This window comes from Lissotriton vulgaris, chromosome 4_1, assembly GCF_964263255.1.
Source record: "Lissotriton vulgaris chromosome 4_1, aLisVul1.2, whole genome shotgun sequence".
Taxonomy (NCBI): domain Eukaryota; kingdom Metazoa; phylum Chordata; class Amphibia; order Caudata; family Salamandridae; genus Lissotriton; species Lissotriton vulgaris.
This window is the reverse complement of record NC_141691.1, coordinates 1,026,808,736-1,026,824,298: the sequence shown is the minus strand read 5'-3', so window position 1 is coordinate 1,026,824,298 and position 15,563 is coordinate 1,026,808,736. Positions and strand designations below refer to the sequence as shown.

Here is a 15,563-nt window from a genome sequence, read left to right as displayed (position 1 = left end):
GCTGTGCTATCATTGCTTGTGCCCCCTGTGCTTTAAAGAGATGAAGAATTTTAACAAATTCTTTTCTACGTCTTGCAGCCACCGCAGACATATCTGAGAAAATCCGGCATTTCACAGTGGCATTCACCGGGAACTGTCTTTGTCGGATTGCTCTGGATAGAATCTGCTCCTTTACCCTTACATCAGCAAAGTTAATGAGAATAGTCCGAGGTAATGTAGAATTCGTGGGGAGGTGTGCCGGAACACGATGGGCTCTGGTGATCGTTAAATCTCCTTTGTGTGGCATAGAATTGAAGGGCATACAGTGGAGTAGTGTCTTCTAGAGTGGAGTAACGTACAGTAAAATGGTGTGTTGTACACTGTAGTTTCAGACAGTGGAGGGGGGATAGGTAGGGGGCAAATATGAAACCTACATCTAAGCCCCTAACGCAGAACAGAGACAAAATGTGAATAAAACAACATGACTGACTTTCACTTTTGTAAGGCAGTCAGTAGCCAATCACATAATGACTTGTCACTGCCATGTACCGCAGTAGTTTCGCAGAATTTCAAGGAACTACCACAACAAAAGATATCGCTATGTTTACATGACTTATAAGTGTAAACAAACTTACACTACTTACCTCTAGTACCTAAAAGGATCATCTGCACACCACAATCTATAATGCTGCCAAATTTCTTTCAAATCTGTCCAGCTGTTTGGCTTTTTAGTGCGACACAAAAGTCTTTGGAAAATGCATCGGAATAAAAATGGGTTTTGGTTTCCACTTTTTCTTTGGGCTTGTTGGACGAATCTCCACTAAACTTTGCATCCTCTCTCAATGTAGAAATAGCAATAGGTCTGCAAAGTTTCATGGAGATTCGTCAAACAGATGCAAAGTTATTAACTGTCAAATACCTATGGAATTCCTATTCCATAACTTTAAATACAGAGTGGCTACTCAGTAATATAATGTATATTATATATATATATATCCTTATACGGAAGTGTAAACCCATAAGCATACTCACATGTATATAGACAACCTCATGTATATACCCAGACATACATATTTCTATCATGTTTCAATATGCAAGCAATATCATTCTTTTTTATTTTTTTAAGTATCTGAATATGTTGTAATCCCCTTACAGAAAACACCAACAAAAATGTGTTGGAATTTGGGTTATTGGTTTGGGGGGGAGGGTGGTGAAACCCTACTCAAGCAGAAACCACAATCTGTGCAAGGTGAAACACAAGAAAACCCCAAATTAACCTGTACTTAACACTCTGGTAGATTGGCACAAAAGCAGTCAGACTTAACATAGAGGCAATATGTAAAGTATTTATGCTGTACTTCAAACAGTAATAATGTGAAAACATCACACATACATATCCCACACCAATTTAGAAAAATAGAGTAAAATGTAATAAATAATTTGACTCCTAATCAGTAGGACCAAAGATATGCAATTTAAGGTGATAGAAGGTATTTATAGAGCGCTCATACAGAAGAGTACCTGAAAGCAGAGGGGACAGAGTCTGGGTCTGGGTCACTCAGCAGTGGCCAGGGTGGAACCAGGAAGGAACCATGCAATGTCGGGCGCAATCAGGTGGTTGTCGTGAAGCTTGTCTCCACTGCCACATGGACTCTGGGGCACCGAGGATGTCCAGGAGTGGATCACAAGCTGTCCCATGAAGGCTCTCGCTGTCGGCGGTGCCGGCTTCCGGATTGGAGCAAACAAACCTTGGCAAGCGCAACCCACGCAGGATTCGAAGATCGCTTCTTACTCGGACCAGCAAGGTCAGAGCGGGTGCTCCTTTTCAGGGAAATGAGGGCCAGTCCAGAGCAACCGGACTGGCAGAGCAAATTTAAAGGTTCGTCAGTACTGGGGCCGCTAGCCAATGGGCAAGTGACCGGATCAACGCGTTTAGCCAAAATATGCAGAAGGGCCCCACGCAGCACTCGGTGAGTGTAGAGGGGTGAGCTTTGGTGCAAAAGCTGCTCAGGGCTGGCGCATCTTTAACCCCAATGCACAGCTTCGAGGGAGCCTTGGGAGCTGCACGGTCAGCGCCTCGTGGTTTTTCCAAGATGGCCAGCCCCACGCTTAAGGTCGCCTCCACGGGTCTCAGCTCTGCAGGGACTGTGGATCGGGCTGTTAGAAGGCAGGCACACTGGGTCTTGTCGATCTCTGTTGCTCGAGTTCCAGCAGGAACTGCAACAAAGCAAACATTGAGGTGCTGGATGGTGCCTGTTTGCACAGGGTGGTCACTCCTTGACCACAAGGGAGATTCTTCAGTCTTCTACATCGAGTAGGATGTCGAAGGGTCCAGAGTTTTGTTTCATAAGTTTTAGTCAGGATAATCTGAGTGCATGGGCACTGCTCCCACCTTTATTCCAAACTGGGGGACTGGATTACCTGCTAGGTCCCTCCTATGGGTGGGACCCAGGAAGGGGGTGGTTACACCCCTTTCCCTTTGTCCAGGGTCACGCTGGGACTGGGGCTGGTGTGCCCCAGAACTGGTTTGACCAGATTATGCAAGGGGAAGCCTTGTGCTCCCCAGGCAGTGTCTAGTTTCATTCAACCCACCCTGCCCCAATACACTATCTCCTGTCTGGGGAGGTATAGCACCTCCCTGAGACAGGAAACCCTTTGTCCAGGCCTCCTCTGCCAAGTTTCGGTCAGCAGCAGGAGGCCAGACTTGTGTCTGTGGTAGCAGCATCCATTTTGTGATGCTGAGGCTCTGGTTAGAATTAACCGAGTTTTAGCAAAGTAACATGTCTTCTCCCTCTAGAAGGGTGGAATGCTACCCCCATCGCCAGTACTGGTGAGGGGGTAGTATTCCAAAGCGTATGACACCTTACACGACATGTTTTGATAAAGCCAAACCAAAGTTAGCACATAACCGCGATGGATTATGATGCACTTAAGAGTATATGGTATGGCAATATCCCGGAACAGCTAAGGGAGTTGGTCCCGACACTTGCAAACAGGCTCAGCTCATGCTAGAGCACCATCTCACATAAAACCAAACACTCTGCCTCCAGGATTGTTAAGGCCTGCCATAGGAGTGACTTATAGGTATATATGTGTCCAGATAGGTTTAGATATAGGTATACTATATCTAAGCAAGGGGTGATTACACCACCTTGCCCCAGCTGAGTGATCAGCCAGTTGTGTCAATTTTGGATAGCCAGCCAGGGGTGGCAAAAGATATGCTGCAGCCCCTGGTAGGCCTTGGATGCACCTATGCCCTGGGCACCTACAGTGCACTGTACAGGGGCTGATAAGGTGACCCAAGCCAATTTAGTTATGCACCTAGGGTACATGGAATCCATTTTAAAGAGAGAGCAGATAGCCGGGGGCCCTGATTAGCAGGGAACCAGGCCAACTAAGTCAAAAACCAGCTAAACACAAGGCAAATAATCTGGGGTAACCCTATGCAGGTTTCCACCTTCCTACACAACCCCCCCCCAAACGAAAGGAGATAAGGCTATCCTTGACCAGGTAAGCCTACATTGCCTGAGTGGCCATATAAGGAAGTACCTGCACTAGCATGGTTACCCCCTGTCTCATGGTCCACTAAGCAAACCCTCACCCTTGGGGTATTAGAGGGTCTCCACCATAGGGAATCACTACCTTGGGTGTGTTTTTGCAAAGTAAAAGGCTGGTGTTGATATGGAGTATTGAAGTGAGGCTCCACTAATGTAGGGCTCAGTTTCCTCCAATTATCTTCCACCATGTGTGCCTTTCTTTCATTGACTGAGTTGCACTGTGCTCTCAGGGTCAACCTCTGGCTACCTAAAGCTGGAGGCTGGGTCCCTTTGGTTGGCTTACTGGAGGGACCGTTCAGGTTTGGGCCCTTTGGGTCCCAGGTTTGGCTGTGCCCAACAGAATCCATCTGTGGGAGGTCCCTAACTAATTTTAAGGGGATCCCTCAGGAGTTTTTAAAGTTTTCACCTGGCTAGGGCTGCTAGCTTTGGTGCCCCTAATCTGCTGATGGGGTGCTTTATTTGACAGGGGGCCCTTTGGGGCTCACTGTCCTTCTTGTCCTCTGCAGCCCTGGGCTGACTAAGGCAAGGTAGAGAGGGGCAGGTTACCTGCTCCAGACTAGGTCCCACCTGAGAAGGGTCCACTGACATCAGGGGTTCTGCCAGGCTAGGCCTGACTACCCCTGGGCAGTTCCTTCATCAGGGGTAAGATCAGTTCCCTGAGGAGGCTGATCTTTTTCTAAAGTCTGGTGGGAGGGAGATTTCTCTTCCTCCTCAATGCTCTCTGTTTGTGTGGAGTGATCTATCTTTTCAGGCTTCACAACACATGTATCAGTTTGAGTTTGGGCTGTGGCCATCACAGCCCCACCAACCTTTTCAGGAGGAGACTCAGTTTGGGTATGGGCTGTTATCATCACAGCCCTGCTAATCTGTTTAGGAAAGGAGTTAGCTAATGATGGGGCTGAGTCTTGCACAGCCCTACCAACCTTTTCAGGAAGGACATCTTGGATTGGGGCTGTAGCCATCACAGCCCCACTAACCTTTCCATGGAGATTTATCATTTTAGAATGGATGTTTTGTTCGACCTCTGCCCAGGCTGAGATTTCTAAATCATTCCCCAGTAGACAATCTACAGGCAAGTTTGGGGGCACTGCCACTCTCTTGGGGCCAGTGACTCCTCCCCAGCTGAGATTTACCACTGCTATGGGATGATTCTTTTGAACTCCATCAATGTTTGTCACCTGGTGTGTGGCACCAGGTGAAAGTTGCCTTGAGGGGACTAGATTCTCAGTCACCCTGGTGATACTAGCCCCTGTGTCTCTGTAGGCCTAAACTTTCAAACCATTGATGAGGGGTTCTTGTCTATACTTGCTCAAAGTATTTGGGCAATCAGTGAAATTGGCAAACCCCATGCCAGTCTCATAGACAAGATCAGTTGGGGACCTGGTTAGGCCAGAGTCCACCTGTGTTCAAAAGGTAAACCCACCCAAATTCTTGGGGGTGCTCCCACCACCTGGGGGACCACTGCTAACAGTGACAGGAGGTGTTGGGGCTTTACCTGGAGGTATATTTTCCTTATTACTATTCTTTGGACAACAGCTGTCTGTTTTCCAATGGCCAACCTGTTTACGGGCATGGCAATAAGGCTTTTTCTGTGTAGAGGAAGTGTCTTGGGACCCACCCCCATCCTTGGAGTTTTGGAGCCCTGGGGAAGTCTTCTCTTTTGATTTATCCACACCCTTTTCTTGAGGCTTGGTAGACTCCTTCTTCTGGTCATTACACTGAATTCTAGGCCTAATCCTGGTTTTGACCCATTTATCTGCCCTCTTTCCCAATTCTTGGGGAGAGGTCAAATCTGAGTCCACCAGGTGCTGGTGTAAAAGCTGGTTCTGACAATTACTTAGGATCTGCTCCCTCATAATCAAATTATACAATCCTGCATATTCATGTACTTTGCTGCCATGTAGCCAACCTTCCAGAGCCTTAGTAGCACAATCTACAGAATCAGTCCAGTCCTGAGTCCGTGTCTTCTGGGTGTCTCTGAACCTTAACCTGTATTGTTCAGTGGTTAAGCCAACCCCATCTATTAGAGCACTCTTCAGGACATTGTAGTTTTTAGCATCCTCATGTCTGACAGTGAGGAGCTTATCTCTCCCTTTCTCAGAAAAGGAGAGCCATACATTTGCAGCCCACTGGTCCTGAGGAACCTGCTGTACCATGCAGGCTCTCTCAAGAGCAGTTGTCCACTTGTGGATGTCATCCCCATCTCTGTAGGGGGGCACAATTTTGCTCAGGTTTCTACTATCATAGGACCTGTCGTTCTCTCTAGGAATTATGTTGCTGCCACCAGTCGAATCTAATCCACACAATTTCTGTTCCCTTGCTAAAGCAAGTTTAGCTTGGGCCAACGCTACCTCTTCCCTCTCTATCTGGAGTTGGACAGCCCACATTCTGGCCCTATGCTCTTTTCTCTGGGGGGGGGGGGGTCATTCCCCTTTGAGATTCCCTTGAGGCACTAGAAAGGTGAGAGTCCCTTGAGGAGGTCTATCCCTTCTATTGCCTGGAACTATTCTTGGTTGGGTCCTGGGGAGGTGCTGGCCCTCTCCATTTCCCAGTAGGTCCAAGTTGGCTGGGCTAAGCCTCCCAACGAGTACCTGGTTACCCCTCTGATCCTGATCTGACTCTTCCTCTTCTGATTCAGAGTCCACCACCTCATCTTCTGGGGTGCTGTTCTCAGTCTCTGGGGGTTCACTCCATCTCCTGACCCTAAGGGAGCTGTACTAGCTTCCTCAAGATCATCCTTCTCCAGGATGCCTATCAGTATGGGAATGGTGGAGTTTTGACCCCTTTTCAGCTTCCTTGCCATGCACAAAGCACTCAAGTCCTTGAAGCTGAGTTTGTCATAGCTGGAGGGTGCCTTGGTAAGGTCAACCCTCACAGGTAGAGAGCTGTAAGCTTCACCTGTGCCAGACATGACTGCTAGTGAGGTGTAAGTGGTGCACTTACCTACACTAAGTGTTTTCCTACTGTACCTTGCTAGTGAGTTGTGGGCAGGGTGTGCTAAGCCCTTTGATCTACAACTACTAAGTTCAGTTGAACTTAAATATGCTAAGCTTTGTTTATATGTACCTAAGGTACTTGATGTGATCTTTCAATTTGATAAAAAGATTGCAATGGTAAAACAATAACAAGCTCAAATCCGCACCGCTGTGCACCAATGTGAGAAGTTGGCCTGATATATGATGTCTCCAATTCTGGGGGCACCTTTTATCAGTCCAAACAATCCCTTATGGTGATGGTTGTAAGTCAACCTTATAGACAAGCTATCCTAAGGGTAGCATGGACTAAGCAGCCTTAAAGGCTTAACTCAAGAGGGCATGTGAAGCCAGTTGTTTTACCATATGCAATCCTGTAATATCAAATGAAAGGACACCACACAAGTTATATATTATAAAAATATATGTATTTATTACTAGAATAATCCTCTGTACTCTTTATGAGTGCAGAGGCACACGCGTTTAAACAAAAGCACAGTTAAACATATAAAAGTTGCACAATTATGGATGAGGCCGGGGGGCCACGCAAACCATATATTAAAAAAAGTATCACTAATCGAACAGTGGTCAGGCCTAGGGCTCGGGGAATCGCTGGGACCAATCGGGACTATCAATGCTGAAGTCGGGAAAAGCCCCCGGGAATCGGGTGCAGCGCTGAAAACACACACATGCACCAATGCAAAGTCAATGGTGCGTAAAAGTTATCGAGTTACTGTTTTAAGAGTCTTCCGACTGACCTAGAAGGACAAAACTTTAGATTTAGACACTAGAGGTGTATACCAATACAGGAGCACCGGAGTTCAAGTATTACCTCACCCACAGGAAGCGGGTGCACAGGTACAAAGTCGTGTCGGCTTTCGTCGTGTAGATCTATGAAGCCTGTAGATGAAGATGCTGCAGGCGGCCAGAAGAGAAGTGTCCGGTGCGATCCAAGGGTGGATCGAAGATGAAGAGTACCTGAAAGCAGAGGGGACAGAGTCTGGGTCACTCAGCAGTGACCAGGGTGGAACCAGGCAATGTCGAGCGCAATCAGGTGGTTGTCATGAAGCTTGTCTCCGCTGCCACATGGACTCTGGGGCCCCGAGGGTGTCCAGGAGTAGATCACAAGCTGTCCCACAAAGGCTCTCGCTGTCGGCGGTGTCAGCTTCCGGATTGGAGCAAACAAACCTTGGCAAGTGCAACCCACGCAGGATTCGAAGATCGCTTCTTACTCGGACCAGCAAGGTCAGAGCGGGTGCTCCTTTTCAGGGGATTGAGGGCCAGTCCAGTGCAACCGGACTGGCAGAGCAAATTCAAAGGTTCATCGATACTGGGGCCGCTAGCCAACAGGCAAGCGACCGGACCAACGCGTTGAGCCAAAATATGCAGAAGGGCCCCATGCAGCACTCGGTGAGTGTAGGGGGGTGAGCTTCAGTGCAAAAATTGCACAGGGCTGGGGCTTCTCAAACCCCAATGCACAGCTTCGAGGGAGCCTCGGGAGCTGCACGGTCAGCGCCTCGTGGTTTTTCCAAGATGGCCCACCCCATGCTTCAGGTCACCTCCAGGGGTCTCAGCTCTGCAGGGACTATGGATCAGGCTGTTAGAAGGGAGGCACGCTGGGTCTTGTCGATCTCTGTTGCTTGAGTTCCGGCGGGAACTGCAACAAAGCAAATGTCGAGGTGCTGGACAGTGTCTGTTTGCACAGGGTGGTCACTCCTTGACCACAAGGGAGATTCTTCAGTCTTCTATGTTGAGTAGGATGTCGAAGGGTCCAGAGTTTCATTTCATAAGTTTCAGTCAGGATAATCTGAGTGCATGGGCACTGCTCCCACCTTTATTCCAAACTGGGGGGCTGGATTACCTGCTAGGTCCCTCCTATGGGTAGGACCCAGGAAGGGGGTAGTTACACCCCTTTCCCTTTGTCCAGGGTTGCGCTGGGACTGGGGCTGGTGTGCCCCAGAACCGGTTTGACCAGATTATGCAAGGGGAAGCCTTGTGCTCCCCAGGCAGTGTCTAGTTTAATTCAACCCAAGCTGCCCCAATACACTATCTCCTGTGTGGGGAGGTGTAGCACCTCCCTGCGACAGGAAACCCTTTGTCCAGGCCTCCTCTGCCAAGTTTCGGTCAGTAGCAGGAGGCCAGACTTGTGTCTGTGGCAGCAGCATCCATTTGTGATGCTTAGGCTCTGGTTAGAATTAACTGTGTTTTAGCAAAGTAACATGTCTTCTCCCTCTAGAACGGTGGAGTGCTACCCCCATTGCCAGGACTGGCGAGGGGGTAGTATTCCAAAGCATATGACACCTTACACGACATGTTTTGATAAAGCCAAACCAAAGTTAGCACATAACCGCGATGGATTATAATGCACTTAAGAGTATATGGTATGGCAATATCCCAGAACAGCTAAGGGAGTTGGTCCCGACAGCTGCAGACAGGCTCAGCTCATGCTAGAACACCATCTCACATAAAACCAAGCACTCTGCCTCCAGGATTCTTAAGGCCTGCCATAGGAGTGACTTATAGGTATATATGTGTCCAGATAGGTTTAGATATAGGTATACTATATCTAAGCAAGGGGTGATTACACCACCTTGCCCCAGCTGAGTGATCAGCCAGTTGTGCCAATTTTGGATAGCCAGCCAGGGGTGGCAAAAGATATGCTGCAGCCCCTGGAAGGCCTTGGGTGCACCTATGCCCTGGGCACCTATAGTGCACTGTACAGGGGCTGATAAGGTGACCCAAGCCAATTTAGTTATGCACCTAGGGTACATGGAATCCATTTTAAAGAGAGAGCATATAGCCTGGGGCCCTGATTAGCAGGGAACCATGCCAACTAAGTCGAAAACCAGCTAAACACAAGGCAAAAAATCTGGGGTAACCCTAGTCAGGTATCCACCTTCCTACACTGACCTATATACGAACAGGTGAGTGTCATTAAATTCTGATTCAGAGTTGATCATAATTCAACGCTAACCATCATTCGCGTTGACACACGAGAACAACTAAATGCGAGCGGCTGTTAGTTGTGCTTTTGTTTTTCGCACAATTTTTAGCTCAAAATACATCCTTCCATCAAAAATTGACAAAGGGACGTATTTCATGCTAAAATATAGTGCATAATGACATTGGCATTTTGCATGATTACATTTAAATATGCATAATTTTGCTAAAATGTCACATAATTCTATAAAGGCAAAATATGCAATTCTTACACACAGCCCTATTAGAGATCTGACAGTGTTTCTCTAGACCACTGCCTACTTCCCAACAACCTTTTTAGCATTCAGAAAGAGTAAAGGGCCTCAAATGGACCCCATCTTTTTTGTGAATGGCTCCCCACCTCATCTTGGGATTCAGTGATTTTTCAATGTTTTGTGACTGGATTTTGGTTATAAAACATCACGGGCGGCTCCTCCAATAAGGTGGAGGAGCATCACCCCACTGCTCTGAGATGAGAAAAAAATTTAAAATAAAATGATATTAAGTGTATTATCATTTTATTTTTCTTTGCAACAGGGCTGGGTTAGGGCGGGGCTAGGGTCGGAGTGGTGAGTGCACACTCTCAAAGTGCGCATGACTGCCCGGCCAAAGCATAATGCACTGTTAGCGTGTTCCCCACCGGGCTGCATTACACAGCCAGGTGGGGAACATGCCCAGGTTCCCAGTCTCCATCTGAGCTCCGAACCAAGGAGCTCAGACCAATCACAGCAGTGCATTGCTGCATTGTGATTGACTTGGGGGAGCCCAGGTGCTTCCTGGTTCCAGATTTGCCAGGAAGGAAAGGAGCAACAAGAGACGGCGGCCGTGGAAAGGTAAGTGTTTCTTTTGCTGATTCTTTTTTCAAACTCTCCCTCCTGCCTTACCACCCCCTTTCCCTGCTAGCCGCCACTGCAAAACATTGCCACATGTCTGTCATACCAATTCAGTATTTGGAAGGGATGACTACAACATACCTCTTCCACATACCAAATTGCTATGAGGTCGCACTCATGATCCCGTTTCAAGAGTCATTAGAAATGTACAACTGTGAAAATGCTTTGTCCATCTGCCCCTATGTTCTTCCTGATAGGTTGCAATTCCTAAGGTGGGCCAAAGGGGTTACATGACGAAGCATAATGTATGCATGGAGCAAGCTACCCGAGAGTCTTTGAACCTTTGTCTGTGAGGTGTTTTGGCTTCACGTGCACGCAGTTCTAAGATGAGCAAACCTAAATGGCTTGAATCTCATAAAAGCCGTGGGCCGATTAATTGCTGCATTTTGTTTCACCGAACAAGTGTTTCCATGCACTCTGAGGCCAAAATAGCTAATTTATTCTGCATTTATTTCGCTCACATCCACTTTCCTTTATTAAACGCTACTTTTCACAACATTACAGAAAGAACTGTTCAACTGCTCGAGGCAGGGGAAGGAAGGCTTCCTTCCTGTCCTCAGCTCACTAGTTCTAATTAGCCTGTCTTCCTTACTACTGAGTGTCAGCTGCACGCAAGCTTGCTACGCCTCCCCAGAGGGTGTTTTGCTTTCAGCATCCTCCCCCTAGCCAAAAGATCAGGCCAGCAGCTGTTTTCACAGCCTACTGTATTGTTGGGTCCGCTTCTCAGCGTGTTCCGGAATCCCATGCCAGGAGAGCCGCTCTTGAATGAGACATCAGGTCGCGTGCTCGCTACGCAGTTACCAAAGAGGCCCTCCATCATCCTGCAATGTTCTCAGGAACTGCGTGGCTCCGAGCGCAGGAGACTGCCAAGCTGATGCTCCGCCAACTACAATTCTTTTTTTTATCAATGAAATAGTAAAAAAAAAAATGTCTTGTTTCGTCCGTCAATCTTCGCATATTACTTTATTACTTCTTTTTTAAACTGTTAGATTGTTTTTTTAGAGCGGCGGTGAGACTGTGCAATGATTCCAACGTTTTTTTCTTCATGAAATCAAATGATTAAATGGCCTTAATCGTTACCCCACTCGCATTCCGTACGTTTGTCTCTCTTTATGTGCCTTGCCTTTTAGATTGTCTTTATCGTTCATGCTACTTGACCAGGATGACCCGAGAGATTATTGTATCTCACTTCCATCTGCGACCCTTCCTTGGCATTTGGACAAAGAGATCAAGAGGTAGACACTTCCTGGTAACAACAATGCAACCAGTGTTTGGAATGGCTCCACTTCAAGTCAGGCGCATATCTTAAGAACCGGCTCATTCAGGCTGACTGAACACATTGTAGGATTAGTAGCGCTGCTGCTTCCAGCTATAGTATGTGCTCGATTCTTATCAACACTTTTTGGGTGGACCCTAGCCCAGCTCAGCAACAAGCCACGAGAAATAAAACGAGCAAGGGACTCCGAGAAGCGTTCAATTGTGTCAACACAATTCTGCTTTGTGTTTCGGCCCGAGGGTCAAAGAGCTGGGTACACTTCAGCAGTTGGTCAATGATATATGAAAGTAAATTGCGAATTGCCAAAGTTATCCGAAATCCAAGGCTGCAGGGGAGAAGCCAAAATGACTTACGGACCCGTAACTGCCTGATGGTGGCAAAGTTTTCTCATGTTGGTCCCATCTGCACTTTGTATCACATGTGACAATGGCACAAATCGGTCAGAGAAACAGTTGTCACACTGAGAAAAACAATTCTCTGCACAATGCATGGGTTCTGTTTGACTGCACCCTAGCGCCTGTTCTGAGTGTCCGAACGCGCTTCTTTACTGCAGTCATGGGGAAGCCTGGCATTGACCAGTGAAGCACACTTCATCACACTGTTCAATCAGGTGCTGAGCAATTGCTAGCATGGCCCACCTGAGTCCATGCACACCACAGCCAGTCAAGATCCTCTGTACAATGATTAGAAGCTTGTGTGGGCTCAGCTGTGGGTATTTGTCATTCTTCGTGCACATGCAGATGATGCTGTTTACTGCTAGTGATAGCCCGCCTAACATGGTATTGCTCTCACCTCAATCAACAGCACGGTTGTCAGGTGACAGAAGGGACTGCACGGTCAGGCGTGTAGTCCATGCTGGTGGCAGTTCAAGCTATTGGGTGGATCTCACTCCATCCACTATCAAGCAGGCCCTGCAGTCCGACACATTTATCTGAATCAGGAAAGGAGAGGTGAGTTGTTACTTTGATGACTATGGATTCTGTGGCAGTGGTACCGAGGTTTCAAGGGTCACAGCTGCAAGTTGTGTTACTCCAACTGTTACTACAGTCAGCGAGCACTGATACCCATAGAAGATCAGGCCTGCACCACAGCGCCCTTCATCTAGCAGCTGCCTGTGATAACGGATGACTCCATATATAGGTCAGCATAACATAAGGCCTCTTGACCCAAAACACCGCTCCCGATTATAGACAAGCCTTAAAGAGCTTCCACAGCCCCCGGCTGTGAAGTCTGTCTCAGTCTCAAAGCCAACTTGCTCTTCAGAAACTCAAGCACTACTGCAGTCGGCAACCGACTGGGCCTGCACAGCTAGCCCAGGCCACAGTCCATTCATCATCTGACCAGTCTTTGCGGCAACACCGTGACAAATCAAATGCTCTACCCAAAGTAGCCTTCATGTGGGTGGGAAAAATGACAATCTCTCAGTAGTGCTACTGTTTTTTTTCTCTATATAACATAAGGTCTAAAAAAGCTCTGTTGTCAACCCAGACCTAAAAACCATTTTCTGAGACAAATGATGGCTTTTGAACCTATTTAGAAAATTACTACAAGGAGTAGCAATTTGAATAATTAGACTGCAAGCACTCCACAATTCCATTGCGAAAAATCGAAATATGCTAAAGGATCCATTGCTCTCCATGCCGATAGAGTCTAGTTAGCCTGATTTTCATATGGCTGAGTCTAAACTGGAATGGCATGGGGAGTACAAAAAGATGGATTTAGGTCCAGATCTCAGTACTGGGGTGAATATATGACATTGTTCAGCATTCTGTCCATCAATTGCGCTTTTTACTTTCTAAAAGTGGCATTTTCAAACACACAATTTAAAAACTATCTCCCTAAAAAGATGTGTTATTAAATTCTGAGTTCAGAGAGCCTAAACTGTATTACTCTGTCTTGTCCCAATGGAAAGATATAATTGTAAGACTTTGCAAAGCAACTCCTATGTTAGCCTATGGGACAGATAGCCTTTCAATAGTGAAAAACGAAATTTGCAGTATTTCACTATCAAAACATGTCACACACACCAGGACATATCCTACCTTTCACATACACTGCATCCTGCCCAGGGTGGTAACTTGGGCCTACCTGAGGGGTGCCTTACATGTAAGAAAAGGCAAAGCCAGGGCCTAACAAATGGGGGCACTTGCCAGAACGACATGGCAGTAAAAACTGCACATAGACACTGCAGCGGCAGGTCTGAGACACCTTTGAAAGGATGCTTGTGTGGGTGGCACAATCAGTGATGCAGACCCACTAGCAGCATTTGATTTACAGACCCTGGGCACACACATTGTACAATGCTAGGGACTTAGTAAATTAAATAAGCTAAACATGGAAATACCAATCCATAAAATAATTTACCAAAGGAGCACTTGCCCTTTAACATGGAACAGCAGTGAGAAAGTGCGCAGAGGCACTAAACCAGCAAAATGAAGTCCAATGTACCATTAAAAACAGGTGGCCAGAAAGCAAAAATACGGGGGAAACAAGCCAAAAGATGCCAGGTCTAACAGCATTGTTTTTTTAATAAAGTGGAGTAGAGTGCATTGACCTGGAGTGCAATGGTTAGAGTAGAGTGCAGTGACAGAGAGTGCAATGGTGCAGAGTAGATTAGAGTGGCATAGAATAGATGGCATGGAGTGCACTGGCGAAGAGTGGAGTGGTACAGAGTAGAGTGCATTGGCATAGAGTGCAGTGGCATAGAGTGCAGGATTGCAGAGCAGAGTAGTATTGAGTGGAGTAGCATAGAGCGAAGTGGCTTAGATTAAAGTGGCATAGTGTGGAGTGGTTTAGAGTGCAGTGGTGCATAGTACAGTACAGTGAGACAAAGTTAATTGAAATGGAGTAGAGTGATGCAAAGTAGACAGACATGGAGTGAAGTGGCATGGAGGGAAATGGTGCAGACAAGAGTACAGTGACGCAGTGTGGTGTGGGGTAGAGTGGAGTGGCGTCATGTGGAGTGATGAGGAGTAGATGGAGTGGAGTGGCGCCGAGTGGCGAGCCGTAGAATGGAGAGGCGTAGGGCCCGATGTAGGTAATTCCAATTTACCACTTCTTAAATACCGAATCATACCGATTCGGTATTTAAGAAGTGGTAAATTAGAGGGGGGGAAATGTAGGTAATTCAGAATCGGTAAATACCGAATCGTTAAGATTCGGTATTTACCGATTCTGTAAATACCGAATCGGTAATGCCCATTGATTCCTATGGGCATTGAAGCCCATAGGAATCAATGGTCATTACCGTTTCGGTTTTACCGATTCTGTAAATACCGATTTTTGCAAGGGTGCAGGGGGTGTCACTTTGACACCCTCTAGCACCCCAAATTAAGGCACGTGTGACATGTGGCACACAGAAATGCCCTAAGGGCATGTCTGTCTGTCACATGGCACAGGTGTGCATGCACACATGTGCATGCACACCTGGATTCGGTATTTTACCACCCAATTGGATTGGGTGGTAAAATACCGATTCGGTAAAGCCTGTGGGACTCAGGAGAGTCCCACCTACATCTCCAATTTACCGAATCGGTAAAAATACCAATTTGGTATTTTACCGATTCTGTAAATTTACCGATTCGGTAAATTTACCGAATCGGTAAAATTGGGCACCAACATCAGGAATGACCATTTACCGGTCGGTAACGGCCGAAATCGGCCGTTACTGGTTGGTAAATGGCCACCTACATCTGGCCCTTAGAGAGGAGTGGCACAGAGTGGAGTGGCACAGAGTAGATAGGAGTGAGGTAAAGCAGAGTATGCATGGTGTGGTAGTGTACTGCCATTACAGACAACACTTCTTCAGTTGAAATGACAGATACATTTGCACAGACATATAGTTTTACTGATAAAGGTATACAGCCAACAAACAATAATGTGTCATAATGGCATCACCTGGTGTATT

The 15,563-nt window shown here is 47.0% G+C and overlaps 1 protein-coding gene across 1 annotated transcript in view; it reads right to left on the bottom strand.

Annotated features, from left to right (window-relative positions):
- Positions 1 to 15,563, bottom strand: part of ADAMTS16 (ADAM metallopeptidase with thrombospondin type 1 motif 16) — a 975,864-nt gene that overhangs the window by 585,845 nt on the left and 374,456 nt on the right. The gene's annotated exons all lie outside the window — the stretch shown is intronic.